Source organism: Perca flavescens, chromosome 19, assembly GCF_004354835.1.
Source record: "Perca flavescens isolate YP-PL-M2 chromosome 19, PFLA_1.0, whole genome shotgun sequence".
Lineage (NCBI taxonomy): Eukaryota > Metazoa > Chordata > Actinopteri > Perciformes > Percidae > Perca > Perca flavescens.
This window is the reverse complement of record NC_041349.1, coordinates 11,919,259-11,936,203: the sequence shown is the minus strand read 5'-3', so window position 1 is coordinate 11,936,203 and position 16,945 is coordinate 11,919,259. Positions and strand designations below refer to the sequence as shown.

The following is a 16,945-nucleotide window of genomic DNA, read 5'->3' as shown; positions in this document are numbered from 1 at the left end:
TCTCTCTCTCGCCCCCCCTCTCTCTGGCTATCTCTAGGCAACAGTTAATTACAGTCTATTTCCCGACTCTCCTCTGTTCAGATAGGTAACAGCAGGTAGAAATGGCCTGTGTGTGTGTGTGTGTGTGTGTGTGTGTGTGTGTGTGTGTGTGTGTGTGTGTGTGTGTGTGTGTGTGTGTGTGTGTGTGTGTGTGTGTGTGTGTGTGTGTGTGTGTGTGTGTGTGTGTGTTTGTGTGTGTGTGCGTGCTTGTTTAACTATATTCTTGGGATCCAAAAACCAGGAGTCCATTATACTTGTGGGGTCCTGACAGCTTTGTGGGGCCAAAATGCTGGACCCCAGAAGGTTAAAGGGCTGTTTGAGGGTTAAGACTTGGTTGTAGGATTAGGGCTAGAATTAGGTTTTGGTTAGGGTGAGGGTAAGGGTTAAGGTTAGGCATTTAGTTGTGATGGTTAGGGTAAGGGGTTAGGGAATGCATCTTGTCAATGACTGGTCCCCACAAATATAGTGACATGCACTGTGTGTGTGAGTGTGAGTGCAGTCGTGGACCGAAGCAGAAACTACAAATTGCCCCCAACTAGCCGGAGTTCAGAACATTTAGACGGTTACCATCACACATTGTTCTTCCAACAAGGGTCATATGACTGTATGTATCTTTTCTTCAATGTGGCTCCAGTTTCCCCTATCAAGCTCCCTCTTTTCTCCACTCAAACTCTAGTTTCATCTCTCGTCTTCATTCCACCTTTACTTCCCTTGTCTTCGGAATGGCAAGAAACACTAGTATAACGTTTAAAAGTAATGGATAACCCTCAGTCTTGGTATTGACACCCAAAAAGTCTGTCATAAAAAAATCATAATCAAAAGGTGTGAAACAATTAACCACCTGTAAAAATCCGGGATAACACTGAAGTCCGGAATAAACCCAAATATGTATATCACGAAGAATCCCCAAATGTCTGGAATAACGCTCCAAAAATCTTGATTCTCCTCAGAGATGTCTAGAATTGTCTTCAAAATACCTTCTTTTTTTTTTTTCTATTATTTTTTGGGGCTTTTCCGCCTCGATAGGACAGCTAGGTGAGAAAGGGGAGAGAGAGGGGGAAGACATGCAGGAAATCGTTACAGGTCGGACTCAAACTTTGGAACTCTGTGTCAAGGCATAAGCCTCTCAGTATATGTGCGCCTGCTCTACCCACTGATCCAACCCGGCCACTTCAAAAATACTAACCCAAGATAGTCTGGGATAACCCCAACATGTACTGTACTGTATGTACCCAATAATACCACCTTAACGTCTTTGGTCCACTCCAAATTTGAAAAACTGATTCCTCCTTTGTTAATAAGTAAACTACTACTGTCATTCATACCACCTTAAATTCTGTTTTTCTGCATGGCATTCATTCGTCAGATTTTTCCTTCATACTTGAATTGTTTCCTCTGTCTATTATTCCACCTTAATTTAATCCCTGTTCCCTTGACAACACTTTCCATTCCTTCCATCTCTTTATTTGTCTACCGCTTTAATATCCTCCGTTTTCACCTTTAATGCATCTAACTTACCTGTCATTCCAGCCTCGATGCCGCCTTAATCGCTTTTACGTCTCAACAAGGCTGTTTTAATAATCCTCCTCGATATCACCTTCTTTTCTTCTCTCTCTCCCTACCGCTATCATTATTTTGTCTTTGTTTGCTCTCCTTCAATCACCACTTCAATCTTCTTTTGATAGCTGGAATACTTTCTTAAGCTGTGCGGGAAATGTTTGCCGTTGCTACTGCTAAGAGTAATAAAAACAAAGATAATAAAAGCATAAAAATATACGCAATACTTATCGTCCTTCCACTTCCGGGATTGCTCCGTATCTGCCGGAAATTCCACGTATGTCTGTCACCTTCCTCTTTCTGTGCGTTGGAATATTAAACTCTGATGGATTCATGAGGACTATGGTTAACTGCTCCTCAGATCTCTGCAGGGTAAATCCAGACAGCTAGCTAGACTATCTGACAGTTATCTGTCGCACGACTAAAACAACTTTTGAACGTACACATGTTCCACCTAAACAAGTTCATTCCCGAGGCTATTTTGCAGCGGCACCGTGGCTCCGTCCGGCGCTAAGCACCGCCCATGATGACTGTAATTGTTTTAAAGACCAGAGCACATTTTTCTCCCATGCCAGAATTCTGTGTGGAAGGTCTAGCAATGTGAGACTACAATACTTATAAACCATAACTTATATAGAATTTTTACTGTACATGCAGTACATATATATACAGGCGTGAAGGCGGACATGGTGCACTTAGTACATCCTGTTTTCTTTACCGCTCTGTTCTTGGGCCTTTAATTCAACGGGTCTGTTACCAGTTACTGATAGTTTCGCAACAAGACAGTAATTTTCCATCTTAAACTCTCATACATTGAACGGTAGCAGCTGCACTGGTACAACACAGTCATCCACTCACACAAAGTCATCAGCGTAAAACGCACCTTTACCGTCATTGACACCACACTATGAATAGTTGGTGTTTCTCACGGCTGGAATTCCATCGAATGTTCCAAAGTGTGGTAAACGGATATGATATCAACACACACACACGGAGCGTTGGCTAGCTTAGACACGTTGGAGAATCGTTGTCCGTCTGTGAAGAAATACTACTCTTACGCTGGAGAAATATCCCCTCAGTTTCAACACGAGTTTTGGGAAAGAGGGGAACGCGTGAGAAAGACATCTGCCTGGCAGATTTCTATTGTTTCCTCTCTCCGAACCCGTCTTTCATCCTTCCTCTCGTCCTCTCCTCTGTTCATCTGAGGAACATCAAGAGCTGGTTCATGGAAATGTCAGAGAGACAGATCCCAGCATGACGAAACTGTACAAGTACTGATGGCTGCTCCACTCCATTGACTCACATGATTTATTAATATTACAGTAAAAGAGCCATCACCCATTCTTGGTCACAAAACAACAGGCATACTTCTTTTTAGATTGCAAATTAGTTGCATAAAACAATGGAGCCGGTAAAAGTGGTTGTGCTTGTAACATACCTAAAACTTCACACCATCACCTGTTTGTCACAATGGGTAAGGTAAAGTTGTTTTTTTTCGCAAATTCCAGCACACTTCTAAAACGAATTTTTACAAAAAAAAGAAAGTACAATCATGAAATAATTTAGATTCTACTTAGATATTATTGTAGCTGAACTTGTGCTGGATAAAAAAAAGTCATGGTACTTTGTTCAAATTGACAACAACATTAGAGCATGCCAAAATCCTCTGTGTCTGAAAACACCCTCAGACACATCGGCGTAGATTTGTTGCAGGGGATATGCCCCCACCAATATTTAGAGAGGAAGATTTAAAAAAGAAATATGAAAGACAACCCTAAAAATAGGTAAAAATAACTGTTTTGGCACTTTGGCACTGCCCAGATGCTCTTGAGCAAGGCACCCCCAACCGCTCATGGCACCTGTTCAGCAGTCGCAGCCCACTCACTCTGACGTCTCTCCATTAGTGCATGTATAGGACCTGAGCATGTGTGTGTGTATTTCAGGCCTGTGTGTAATGACAGAGTGTACATTATATTTTCCCCATTGGGGATCAATAAAGAGTATAAATTATTATTATTATTATTATTATTAATATTCTTACCTGTAAATAAATGTTTCCCAAAGATTTCAGACACTGCTATAGTGGATCATACCATCTTAACCCTAACCCTAACCCAAAACCTACTCCCCTGCTCAGACCCCAGAGGGTTAAACAAACAGCAGTAATTGTAGCTTTAATGCCAGTTTTGTTCTTTTTTAGTGTGAATAGGACGTTTTCCCATAATTCACATGAAACTCCGCTGCTCTCGTCAGTCAGTTACCGAGGAAAAGAGTGAAAGTTACTTGACTGTGTTCCAGATGTGTTGCATTGTGTTTGTTTTAATGCATATAGTGATGTAATTACATTATATTTATGTTCTCTGGTGGTCAGATGTGTTCATTGTCTACACCAAGTTGTGTTGCAGTTGTGTGATTGTGCTAATGATGCATGTGTGTTTGGGTTCATGTTGCATCGCAATGATATTACATTGCGTTTACACAATCAGTCAAACTTTGTTTGTACCCTGGCCACTGAGAATTCCTGATTCTTATTAGCTGAAAGTTGTGGAATAACTTTTTAGTAGTCTCGCTTTGCCAGACCTTCCTCCACCGCTGCATCTGGCGAGTCCACACAGCATTCCCGGATGGGAGAAAAACGTGCTCTGGTTTATTGGCATTTCTTTAAACTTGCAAAATAGCCTGGAGAAGGAACTTGTTTTGGTGGAACATGTGTACGTTCAAAGGTTGTTTTAGTCGTGCGACATAAAACTCAGATTGGACAGATAGTCTAGCTATCTGTCTGGATTTACCCTGCAGAGATCTGAGGAGCAGTTAACCATAGTCCTCAGGAGTTTAAAATACTAACACAAAGAAAGCCCAAGGCAATGGACATCCGGCCTAAATGAGTGAAATGAGGATATAGACTAACTTTTTAGTAACCGGTAGGGCTGGGCAATATATCGATATAGTGATATGAGACTAGATATCGTCTTAGATTTTGGATATCGTAATATCATGATATGACATAAGTGTTGTCTTTTCCTGGTTTTAAAGGCTGCATTACAGTAAAGTGATGTCCTTTTCTGAACTTACCAGCCTGTTCTAGCTTTTCTATTATTTGCCTTTTCCCCTCTTGGACATTATGTCCACATTACTGATGATTATTCATCTAAAATCTAAGTGTGAAGATATTTTGTTAAAGCACCAATTTTCAACCCTAGAATATTGCCACAATATCGATATTGAGGTATTTGGTCAAGAATATTGTGATATGATTTACTGCATATTGCCCAGCCCTAGTAACCGGACATTATAACCTGCTGCAACGAGCGATTATGTAATTCTCCATTGCTCTGTCAATTATTTTCTTGATCAATCGATAAGTTGTTTGGTGTAGGGCTGTACAATATGAGGAAAATATGTGCACTTTTCGGCCGGTGGATTTTATGAGGACTATGGTTAACTGCTCCTCAGATCTCTGCAGGGTAAACTTGGTAACTTTTGAATGTACACGTTCCACCAAAACAAGTACCTTCCCGAGGCTTTTTTGAGCGGCAACGGGGCTCTGTGCCGAGCTTAGCGCCGCCCAATGCGATTGTGATTGGTTTAAATAAATGCCAATAAACCAGAGCACGCTTTCCCAGATTGCTGTGTGGACTCGGCAGACCTTCCTCCTCAGCAGCGCCGTGGCGGAAGGTCTGGCAATGCAAGACTAAACAGCAGGCAGCTGTACATTACTAAACCAGAGTCTGGCTGTAGTTTGTGGTCGTATTGTGGTTTGTTTCAGCTCGGCTTTTGTTTGTATATGTGCACATAGCGAGAAAACACAAAAGTTCATGCATATTGATGAATATGATCCAGCTGCTTTGTTTCCCTTCTGATCCTCCTTCAAAATAAAAGCACCCCGTGGAGCACTTGGGGATGGCGATGAGTGCAATGTTGGAAAGCTTTTACCTGCTTAGATTATCTGGGGAAAGTGGTTTTTCATCACAAGACAGACGGTTTGGGAACAGTTTCTGAGCGAAAGGCTTTTTGCCATGTTGTCCTCGTTTGTCCTCTTTTATCTTTCCTTTGTGTCTTTCTTTCTTCCTGTGACAGTGAGGGAGGGAATGTTTCAAGTCTTTGTTTCTTATTCTTACAGCAGCCCTGATGGAGCCTGATTGGCAAAATCAAATGCAACAATCCCTTAATATTCTTGACAAACTCTCTGCTGATACCAAACAACGTTTAAGGTCCAATCAGGAACTGAGATCCAGTTGTCTCCTGTCAAACCTCATTACTAATAATCACACACACGCACGTACACATACACAAAAGAATCATACACACTTCAGCAGTCCAAAAACTATGTTCAAATTGTGTAGACGCTCGCCAGCCCATGCAAAAACTCTCTGGGGGTGAAATTAGAACATTTGGCTGAACAATACACAGAATTCCAGCGCTGTTGTCTTGTTGGGTTGATGTTTTACTCGTTTACTGGTAGGGGTAGACACACACATACACACTTATTTTGATGATTTACTGGTAAGGCTTGGGGCCGGTGTTGTTGGAGAACTATTTGACAGCAAATAAACATGTGTTCCATCCACAAAGAATGGCCTGCAGGGGCCTGTGTGTTACCACTGTGAGAGATCGTCTTTGTTCTTATGTTGCGGAAACATTGTGGCTGCACTTAAGACATTATCCTCATTAAGTTTCCACAGTGTGTCTCCCAGAAGCACTCAGATAGATACAATTGCCTCATATCATCTGTGAATCCCAGTTTATGTGATGTATTTTTATAGATTTGACTACCCAACAGTAGACATTCATTCAGCTGAGGACCATAACAATTTTAGCCTATATCTGTTTATAGTTTGGCCATTTTGCACTATATTAATGTATGCCAAATGAGCTATTAGCAGTCCCTCTTCACGCTGTGCCCATGGATGTACAGATGCACTGTTACTTTATTACTTTTACACTGAAGAAAACTGAAGTTTGGAAATGATTTCAGAGTAGATTTTTGGATGTTTATTTGCAATGAAATATTACAATAAAAAATAATGTGTGTAGAATGTTTCACGCTAATTGCAGCATTCAGGCTCTAAGTGTTTATTGCCTTCCGTAGCTGTGTCTTACAGTCACTGCTGCAGCTCCAATGGCAAAAATAATTAACATTTACTCAACAAAGTACAATAACTAATTTCCAGTAAGAACCGTGACGGTCCGGCTACATTGCACGCGTATTCGGAGCTGATGTTCCAACACTACGCTTCCACTATAATCAATGAAACTGGCGACGCCAGGCATGGGAGGAGCGTGTAAATGGTGTCTATGCGCCGCGGAGATCCACTCTACAAGCGTTAAAAAAAGGACAGTCTTCTATTTCTATTTTTTAACCTGAGGTGTGTGTGGCCCTTTTTTCACAGAAATGGATCATCTTTTAAATTAAACTACCAATATACAGGAAATGACTTAATGACTGAGCGTATTGGTGGTTTCATTTTGAGAGTTTCTGTTTTCATTGCTTGTTTCCTTCACCTGCCTCCTCTGATAACACCTGACAGTAGATTGACGTTTTCACAGCGCTGTGCCAGCTCCAAAAAACTGAAGAAAACAACAACAATCCCAAAGCAAAAGCTCTCCGTCTCACCTATGACTCATACAATCCTACCCCATGTGCGCGCTGCAGGTGTAGCCGGTTAAACGATAAATTCAGCGGCACATATGCTCCGCGAATGGTTCGCATACGTCACGCATCCAATGTAGCCAAATCTTGAGGTGGGTATAGTCGTTTCCTTGAGCATGCACACCAATATACCTCTGCTGGAGCATAGATGTCATTACGCTGTTTAAACAAATGAGTAATGCTGTCGTTCTTCTGCTAATAAGTCTTTTACACACAGTACCATTCAAAAGTTTGGACACACTTTCTCATCCAAGTGAATGGGAAAGTGTGTCCAAACCTTTGACTGTTACTGTATTCACATTCATGACATCAGTATTCTCTTATTGCCACTTGCACTTAAAGCTTTTTCTACTCTTTGCATAGTCATTTTGGTGAAACTTTGCTTGCTTCTCTGTGTCAAAATCTTAAGTGAATGTTTGCATCAGAGTAAGATTGCTAGAAAAAGTCAACTGACGGAGAAAAGGATGCAAGGAGAGTGCCAAAATACATTTAATAACAATGAAATCTCACTTTTCATATTCCTAACACTGGCCTATTCCCCTGTAATGTTTCACCCTATTAGAAACCCTAATGTAATACAGGTCCGAATCCTATTTAGAGGATCTCATTCCATATTTTGTTTTAATAAAACCACGTTATTTGAAGTAGATAACATTGAGAAAGATATGCGAATCATTTTTACTGAAGTTATGACTCTTGTTCAGACTCAGTTCACACGTGCCTGTAACACCTTTTTAGGGTCTAGTTTCCCAGAGTTAATCACTGTCTGAGGTGGCAGGGAGGTGGAGCTGAGAAAGAGGAAGAAAGGGAAAGAAAGGTGGAGAAAGATGGAGGCTGTTTGAGTGGAGAATTCACAACCTCTGAGAAAGGTTACAACCTTGCCTTTTTTACACACACACACATACACGCACACAAACACACAAACACACATGCCATAGCATGGAGGTCAAAGTTCATGGGTTAACTAAGGGAACTAACAGCAACTTGAGGGAAGGAGGGAGAGAGTTTTCTAACCTGCATCTGGCCTCCAGATGGTTTGTGAGTCATCCCTGGGTTAGACATACACACACAACACACACTTCACACACACACACACACACACACACACACACACACACACACACACACACACACACACACACACATAGAGGAGCAGTTTTGGCTTCCCCCGCTGAGACTAGATCATTCCCAGCTTGGGTCGATCAGAGGTTAAACTCGACACCTGACTCTCTCTCGCACACGCACGTGCGCGCACACACACACACACACACACACACACACACACACACACACACTGCAAACAAACAGAACTGTATCGTCGCACACGCTCAAGACACGTTTTGTTTTCACAAACTATACTACACACACACACACACACACACACACACACATACACACACATTTGTACATATATGGAAAAACACCTGAGTCATTCCCCTGCCAGCGGAGAGTTCACACCGAGGGTGCTGTGTAAGAATGATACTCATAAGGTGTCCGAATGAATATGAAAAAAAAAAGAGCGAGTGATATATGTGCAGAATATATGAAAAGATGGAATATATATGGGAATAATATGGTGGGGGAAAAAAAAATAAATTAAGAAGCAATAAAACAGATTGAATGTTGGCGAGGCCACATTTTTTCTGACAGTTTGGTTTCATCACTTTTCAGTAGACGGTCAAAAACCTGAATATGGTATTTGGGCAACATATGAATCAAGATGAATCAGTGTTATCTGAACAAGCCGAGACAGGAAGCCACACGAAGACTGATAAGATGCACGCTCCCTCCGGTTCATGAACTCCTGCTAGAGAAGGTCAGATAGTTTTAGATTGTTCTTACCAATGTTGGCCATCTTATCTGAGCTGTTGCCACGCCTGCGGCCGCTGTCTGAGGCCAGGTTTCTGCAAAGAATGGGAAGTCTAGACAATATGCATCACGTTGAAAAAGTAGCATGATTGTTGGTTTTTAAGGAATGTTTTTAACAATTAACTATTGGTTACGCTAACCTTTTATTCACAATGTAAACTGCTGAGATCTCAGGATGTTGCAGCATGTGGCATTTTGGGCCACAAACAGATGTGGTTCTAAGATGTCTATTCTCAGAGCACAATTGCAAACAAATTTGAATTTATTGAAAGGATAGCCCCTTGTTATGTAGCATCTCATTTTCAAGGGTGTCCTATAAATTTATGATTTGATCATTGTTAAAAGAAAATCCCGCACACTGACGCAAGCAATGATTCAGTCTCAGACCTTCATCAGGTACATTTTTTTCTTCATTTTTACCTGATGGTCTGAGACCGAAACGTTGTATTTTTCTAAATAAACCATTGCTTGCGTAATGGTCAGTATGCGGGATTTTCTTTTAACAATTTTTGATCTTCTACCTTTGATCATATCCTATGCACCTGCAGGAGTGCAAAAAATTCTCTTACGTTGCAATGATTTGATCATTGAAAGACATCCTGAAAGGTACGATTTAAGATGTGAATTTGTCCGGGCCGGTGTGAAACTGGATTGAAGGTGTTTCAACGGCTACTTCTCAAGTCTCTTATTTAATAGCTCCTCACTCCTCGTTTGAACCGGAAGTCATTCTGGCCCTCTTTCGTAAAGGCTGTCTCAAAGCTCTTAACCCTGCCTCGAAGAGCAACAATCGAGGATGGATGAGGGATCTCTGAGGAGCTATGAGCGAGGATACACTAAAATAGCCTATCCGCGCATACAGCCGACGAATTAATGTGGCGCATCGGCGGAAAGGACGTCTCATCCCTCTGAAAACACATTTCCTCGTTTCCTCTCTCCACGCACGATTTCCTCACGTCTCTCCCATGCTTCCTCGGCGGGACGGACTAAGACGCGGGGAAGGGAAGAGAGTGAAGAAAACAGGGATGCAATTTAATGACATGAGATGTAGCCAACTAATGCATGAAGTAACCCAGTGCCTTTATTGATCTGCCTCATAACAAAGGCGAGACAAAAAAAGAATAGAAACCAGAGTTCTGAGTTCAGTCAGAGGCTGAACTGCACACTGTCAGTGCGTCCATTTCTAGCTAGCTTACAGCTAACATTTTTACACTTAGTATAACACTAGTCTCGCTTTGCCAGACCTTCCTCAGCAGCGCTGCGGAGGAGGGTCTGGCTAGTCCACACAGCATTCCGGGATTGGGAGAAAAACATGCTCTGGTTTATTGGCATTTTTTTTAAACCAATCACAATCGTCTTGGGCGACGCTAAGCGCTGGACAGATAGTCTAGCTAGCTGTCTGGATTTACCCTGCAGAGATCTGAGGAGCAGTTAACCATAGTCCTCATAAATCCATGTCAACACAAAGAAAGTGGAAGGTGACCGACATCTGGCCGAATTTCCGGCGGCACCTGAACAATCCCGGAAATGAAACGTCGTCGATATAGACAAGTATAACATGAACTGTACAAACTGGGCAGCGGTCAAATCATAGACTGTATGAAAGAAGTGGACACAGCCTCTGTCATGTCACCAAATGGTTTGTAGGTACAGTAGCCATGCCCTAAAGCATCCCCTGCTTTGCTATTTTACTCTGAATGGGACCATATTTTACAAAATGAACATCATGCTGTATTACAGTTTTTTCCAACTGCTTACACACAAAATCTTTTCATGTCACACGATTTTTGAAACCTCTCACTCAAAGTGCAAAACTACCCAGCAAATCTCCAAAACCATAAGCTATTTCTCAGCCTTTCACTCAGCTTTCAATAGCATAAAACACTTTTTTCAAAACATTACACACAATTCTCTACCGAAGACCCAAAAATCTAACAGGAAGTGACTTGCTATCCATTTCTAAACACAACCAATCAAAATGCTACACTTATTTACCAGGGCGCACACACACGTCTCACATTTGCAAACACATTATGTCATAACTGAACAATAACCAATCATTGCTTTAGTATAGGCCTATACATAGTTCAAAGGCCAGATTACCTGTTTTGAACAATGGATGCCAACAATAGACAGAGAGCAAGGGGAGTAGGAGGAAGAGACAAGGGATAACAATGAGGAGGAGGAGGAGGAGGAGGGAAGAAGAGTAAGAAGGAGAGCCATCTCTGATGAGATCAGGGAGAGAAGCCCATCTTGAGTAGCTTTATAGTGGCGTCCATACTGCATGCAACTATCTAATGACTATTTCAGCATTACAAATCTATCAGATTTTGTTTTGCACAAAGTGCATACAATTCTGTCTCTAGAACATTGTAAATGTAGATATAAACCTATGAAAGACAAAAGAGCTTTAGATATAGAACAGCAGTGTGTACATGGTATATCCAAAAATTTACTATTATGAAAAAAGTGTTTGCCATTTGATGCAAATGCTTCATTTTGAGATGAGTTTATGGTATTTTGAATGCAGTGTTTCATTTTGAAGGAGATGTGAGGCATTTTGCATTTTGTGTGAGCAGTTTTAGGAATTTTGTGTAGAGTTTTGAAAAAAGGAGACATAGTTTTGAAAACATGTGTAAGCAGTTGGAAAAAACTGTAAAGAAGACCTGAAACTAGCAATTGAGTCCATAAACCCATAATGAAAATGTTAACTGAGGTAATAAATCAAGTAAGAAGTAAAGTCATTTCCCCATAGATTTCTAGACAATTCTTTACAACCCTACTGGAAATGAGATAGAATGCAGGTTTAAGGCACTTCCACGTTGGCTTCACTTTTCAGACCCGGAGGTAGCGGCTTGGGTCACATTCATGGGAATGACATGAAGCAAACATTTGTTTTGCTTTCTTTTCCAAAAGACCTAATTTCTACCAAAATATCTTGCTGTGCATGCTGTAGAATTACCAGACAGTGATCCACATCAGACAACAAACACAAGCCTAAAATAAACTTCCAGCACTGACGAAGCCTCACATTAACAAAGAATTGTTCAAACACAAGCTGGTAGACTAAATATATATATATATATATATATATATATATATATATATATATATATATCAAATATGAAAAAAGAAGATGTTTATTTTGTATAAAACATAATGTGTGCCCACTTGTCACAGAAATCTGAAGCAAACAAGGCAGATAGAATCAGTGAGGAACACAAAGAAGTGCTGAAATCCTAACAGGCTGTTTGTTTTCTCAGTGGATCTGCAGACATCATGACTGGTACCCTGCTGCATATCAATGGGTGAATGAGCCCAGGTCACGGACTTAAATATGTTTTCTGTGTCTTTATGACCTGAAAACGACCTTATGACAAATCAAATTAACTTTGATCTGCTATAACGCATCATTTGATTATGAGTGTGGGCCTGGATCAGATCTGCAGGAGGAAATGTGATTGTTTTTTACTTCATTAAAGGACCTTTTTTGGGAAATACACTTATTCTCTTCCTTGTCAAGAGTTAAATGAGAATATTGATACCACTCTCAAGTCTGATGTATACAGTGGTGGAATGTAACTAAGTATATTTTCTCAAGTACTGTACTTAAAGGTGCAGTAGGTAAGCTTTATAAAACTAACTCTCTTTCATATTTGTTGAAACTGACCCTGTGTTCCAGTAGAACTACATGAAGCAGGTCATTAAAAAAACGGCACCACCTACAGCCTGTAGTGCGATTTGCAAAAATCCACCGCTCCCTGTTCAGATGCACCAATCTGGGCCAGGGTTGGGGAGGGTATAACTGTGTGTCAATCAGTGCTCAGGCACATGCATTCATTCTCCCTTGTGGGGGGGAGGGGCTTAGGACACCGTTTTGGGCTTTAGCGGAAAGGGGGGAGGGCCTGAGAAGTTGTCGATGTTCAAATTTTTCGGCTAAGTCCTGGATCTTTGTAATCCTACCTACGGCACCTTTAGTACAAATGTTGAGGTAGTTGTACTTTACTTCAGTCATTTTTTCTTTTCATGCCACTTTCTACTTGCTACATTTTAGAGAGAAATATTGAACACAAAACTCATGTAGTTTATAAAATACGACGCGTTATCATCAATTAAACTACCCAACAATATAACGGCCTACAAGTCCAGCTGAAATGATTACACCATTAAAACCTTTGTTGATTGACAAAACAGTTTGGATCGTTTTTAGTTTCTAAAATGTGAGGATTTTTCTGCAATACTTTAAGTACATTTTCCTGATGATACTTACATATTTTTACTTAAGTAACATTTTCAATGCAGGACTTTTGCTTGTAACAGAGTATGTTTTACAGTGTAGTATCAGTACTTTTACTTAAGTAAAGGATCTGAATACTTCTTTCACCACTGGACATAAAATCTGATATTCTCTGTTTTTGCTGTTTAAAATTTCTTTTCCTGTAATGTTTTGCATCTCAGGGCCACCGTAATTGTGACTTGTGTTAAACATTCCCGCCCTCATCGTGCTGTAGCCTGTAGCTCTTTGTGTCATTTACCAAAAACTCAGAAGATGCAGGATCGTTCCAGTGCTTTTGAAGTTTTTAGCCTGAGCTAAAAGACTTTTGTAAAAGTATTGCATTCACATTTTCTTCTTTTTTTTTTCTTTGGCTGAACCACAGTTGTCTGGGTGAAGTGGAGGCCAAAAGGTTGCGCAGGTTGAATGAGCATGTTGTCTGGCAGGTGAATCTGCAGCTGTTTACAATGAAACCAGAGAGATAAAAGATCAGTGATATAATCTGGTGACTACACACACACACACACACACACACACACACACACACACACACACACACACACACACACAGGCCAGAGATAGAGGAAGGCGGTGGAGGTCACAACTTTTGATGTCTTCCTGGAACTGTTCTGGATGTTTTGGCGTAGACAGTGTTTTTGGTGCTGATGCTCACAGGGGAACACACACACACACACACACACACACACACACACTTTTGTACAAGCAGAAGCATGCATGTTTTTCTGTACTTATGAACTTGTGTGTGCACACACACTGTATACAGTTTGCATAGTTTGAGAGAGAGAGAGAGAATATGCTGTACATGGATGGATTACTGAACACGCCTACCAGGCAAAGGCTCAGGGGCCCTGACTCTCAAAATGTTGCTGGAAAATAGACCACAAGCATACACAAAATGACCCAAAATGACTACAAAGAGGCAAAATGACCACAAAAGACACTAAGTTACTAGAAATAGACACAAATCTATCAAAATCGAACACATACCGACTACAAATGACCCAAAAATGAAAACAATCAGACACAAAAGGGACCTCAGAGAAATGCAAAACTACTACAAGGACAGGCAACATGACCACAAAGAGACTCAAAATGACCAAATGCTAACCATTCACGAAGACACTCCTTTCTCTTGTCTCCTTTGTATTGTATGGACTGCTTTAATGCCTGCCTCATCTGTGCTTGCTTGTTTGTGCTTGCTTGTTTGTGTGCCACTTTGTTTGTATGTCTTAATCCTTTATAATTAGGCCTGCTGTCATTATAGATGTAATGTAATTTATGTTAATTTATTAACCATTGTATTTTAGGATGCCTATTGTTAGCTGGACGGGGACTACAGCTGGAAATTAGCCCGTAGAGGCTAAAGCTGCTCCTTTTACTGTACAGTTAATTAAGGGGGAATGTCCACGACATTATAAACTAATGAACTAAACGCAGAACGACTACACATAGATGCAAAACCACTACAAAAAATGCAAAACAGTCACTGAGATGCAAAATGACCACAAAGACCCACATAACAACTACAAAATGACCCAAAAAAGACGCAAAATGCCAGCAAGTAGACTCTTTAAGACTGTTGAATTTGTGTGTGTGTGTGTGCTTGCGTGCGTGCGCGCCTCGGCCTCTGCAAGCCCTCTGTCTCCCACTTGATTTCATTTCCATATGCTTGTCTCTGATGGTGTGTGTACTCATGTGATGGTCGAGGTCAGAAATAAAACACTCATTAGAAAAAAATTCCACTCGAGCAGAGCGAAAATAAAACATGCTGTAGATTTATATACACCACACACACACACACACACACACACACACACACACACACACACACACTGCAGGCGGTATAATGTGGGATAAAAGATTTAGCGTCATCATGGGGAATCAAGAAGAAGAAACTTCAGATTTGGAAAGAAAACCTCAGTAGTAGCTCAATCACTAAATCTCTACCCTGTCTTCTTTCTCCTTAATCTCCTTTTTCTTCCACTCTTCCTGTAAATCATGCTGTTTTCTCTTTCGTGTTATAGACCGAATTCGCCTTTAGCCTCGTAGATTTTCTTCTTTCCATCTCCCTTTCTCTCCTCCACCCGTCTGCTCTCTGTACATTTTTCCAAGTTTACGTTGCCCCTTTTCAATTTAGGCAAAATGTCTCTTTCTCTGTCTTATAAAATGTATGCTAACTTGGTTATCTCACATCAGAGCCCTGTGCACATGCACTATCCTTTTTAGGTTTTCATGCTAGGCTTTGTTTCAAAGTCTTTAAACCACTGACTGCGGCTCTTTTTTGCCTGACAAACATCTTCCAAAATGTCTGAGTATGCCACTCCACCACAGTTAACCTGCATTGTTATTATTTTATAAAGAAGGTTATTATTGTGAACTTAAGTTGAACAAAAACAAATTTATTCTGAGAGAGAAAATACTCTCCCCTCATTGATTAGTATGAGATTAGTGTACCATTTTAGTAATATAAACATTCATGCTGTCATTTCAGGTTTGAATTCCCTGCAGCTGAAGACTTCTCATGGTGATGGATGACAGGTAGGTGTTTGTTCTTACTTTAAAGCTGCACTACACAAAGCCTTTATGTTAAAAGTGGGTCATATGACTATACATGTAATGAGAAAGAGGTCACTCGTAGTGACATATTGTTTTGGTTTTACTGCCCGCGACTTTACCGTTGGATCCAGTGTCACCGCTCTCACCGCTTTTACAGCTGCTGTTTTCAGCAAAATCTGCTCTAATAAACCCAGTGAATGCTTCCTGCCCAGCACTAAATGGCAGACGGACAAGTTAACTAGATGGTGAACATAGCGGAGCATTTAGCAGCTAAAGAGCCAGATATCTTTTTACATCAGGAGTTGGAGAGGACCAAAACAGAGCTAGAAGAAGAGTAACGTTAGTCAGGTCGCCAGAAACGCTTTCTCCAAATGAAAGAATGAATTTCAATCGGGTTTATATACAGTTTATCTAAGTAGGTTTTTCCATTCTAGAATTAGCTTTGGTGCTTTGGTGCATAATATAAACAAAGTAAGAGAAAATTATATTAGTAATGCACAAAAAAAAGAAAAAAAAATCAAGAGATATAAATAATAAATAAACGGGGGACGGCAGATTGCAGCCAATCACCTTCTTAGCAGAGCCAATGATTTGCTGCAGTCTGCCCTTGTGCTCGGTGGTGGCAGCAGCGTACCAGATAGTGATTAGGAGTGGAGAATGGACTCGAAGATGGCAGTGTCAGCGTGAAAGCTAATGTTGCTGTATGTTTGTTGTACGTGGAAATAGATGAATGCCAGGCACATTCACCACAACAACTTTTTAAATCCACCTTACGTCAAATGTGTGATGAAGAAATGGCCCAAAAAACGGATTTACGCATGATCTATTCATCTATAATTGCTTTATATAGTTCCCTTCATCCCTCGTTTCTTTGCCTCGCGTGTGAAGAGGCTCGTTTCTTGACACCTCACTGTTTTGATGAACCTCATTAAAGAGTGAAAGCACATTCCTCTATCGCTTTATAGTGCTGTTGCACACACACA

The 16,945-nt window shown here is 40.7% G+C and overlaps 1 long non-coding RNA gene across 1 annotated transcript in view; it reads left to right on the top strand.

The window, feature by feature from the left end:
- Positions 1-15,945, top strand: part of LOC114573922 (uncharacterized) — a 103,210-nt gene extending 87,265 nt beyond the window's left edge. Inside the window, exon 3 of the long non-coding RNA XR_003694989.1 lies at positions 15,898-15,945. This is a non-coding gene — a long non-coding RNA (uncharacterized LOC114573922). The remainder of the gene's footprint in view (positions 1-15,897) is intronic.
- The last annotated feature ends 1,000 nt before the right edge of the window (positions 15,946-16,945 follow it).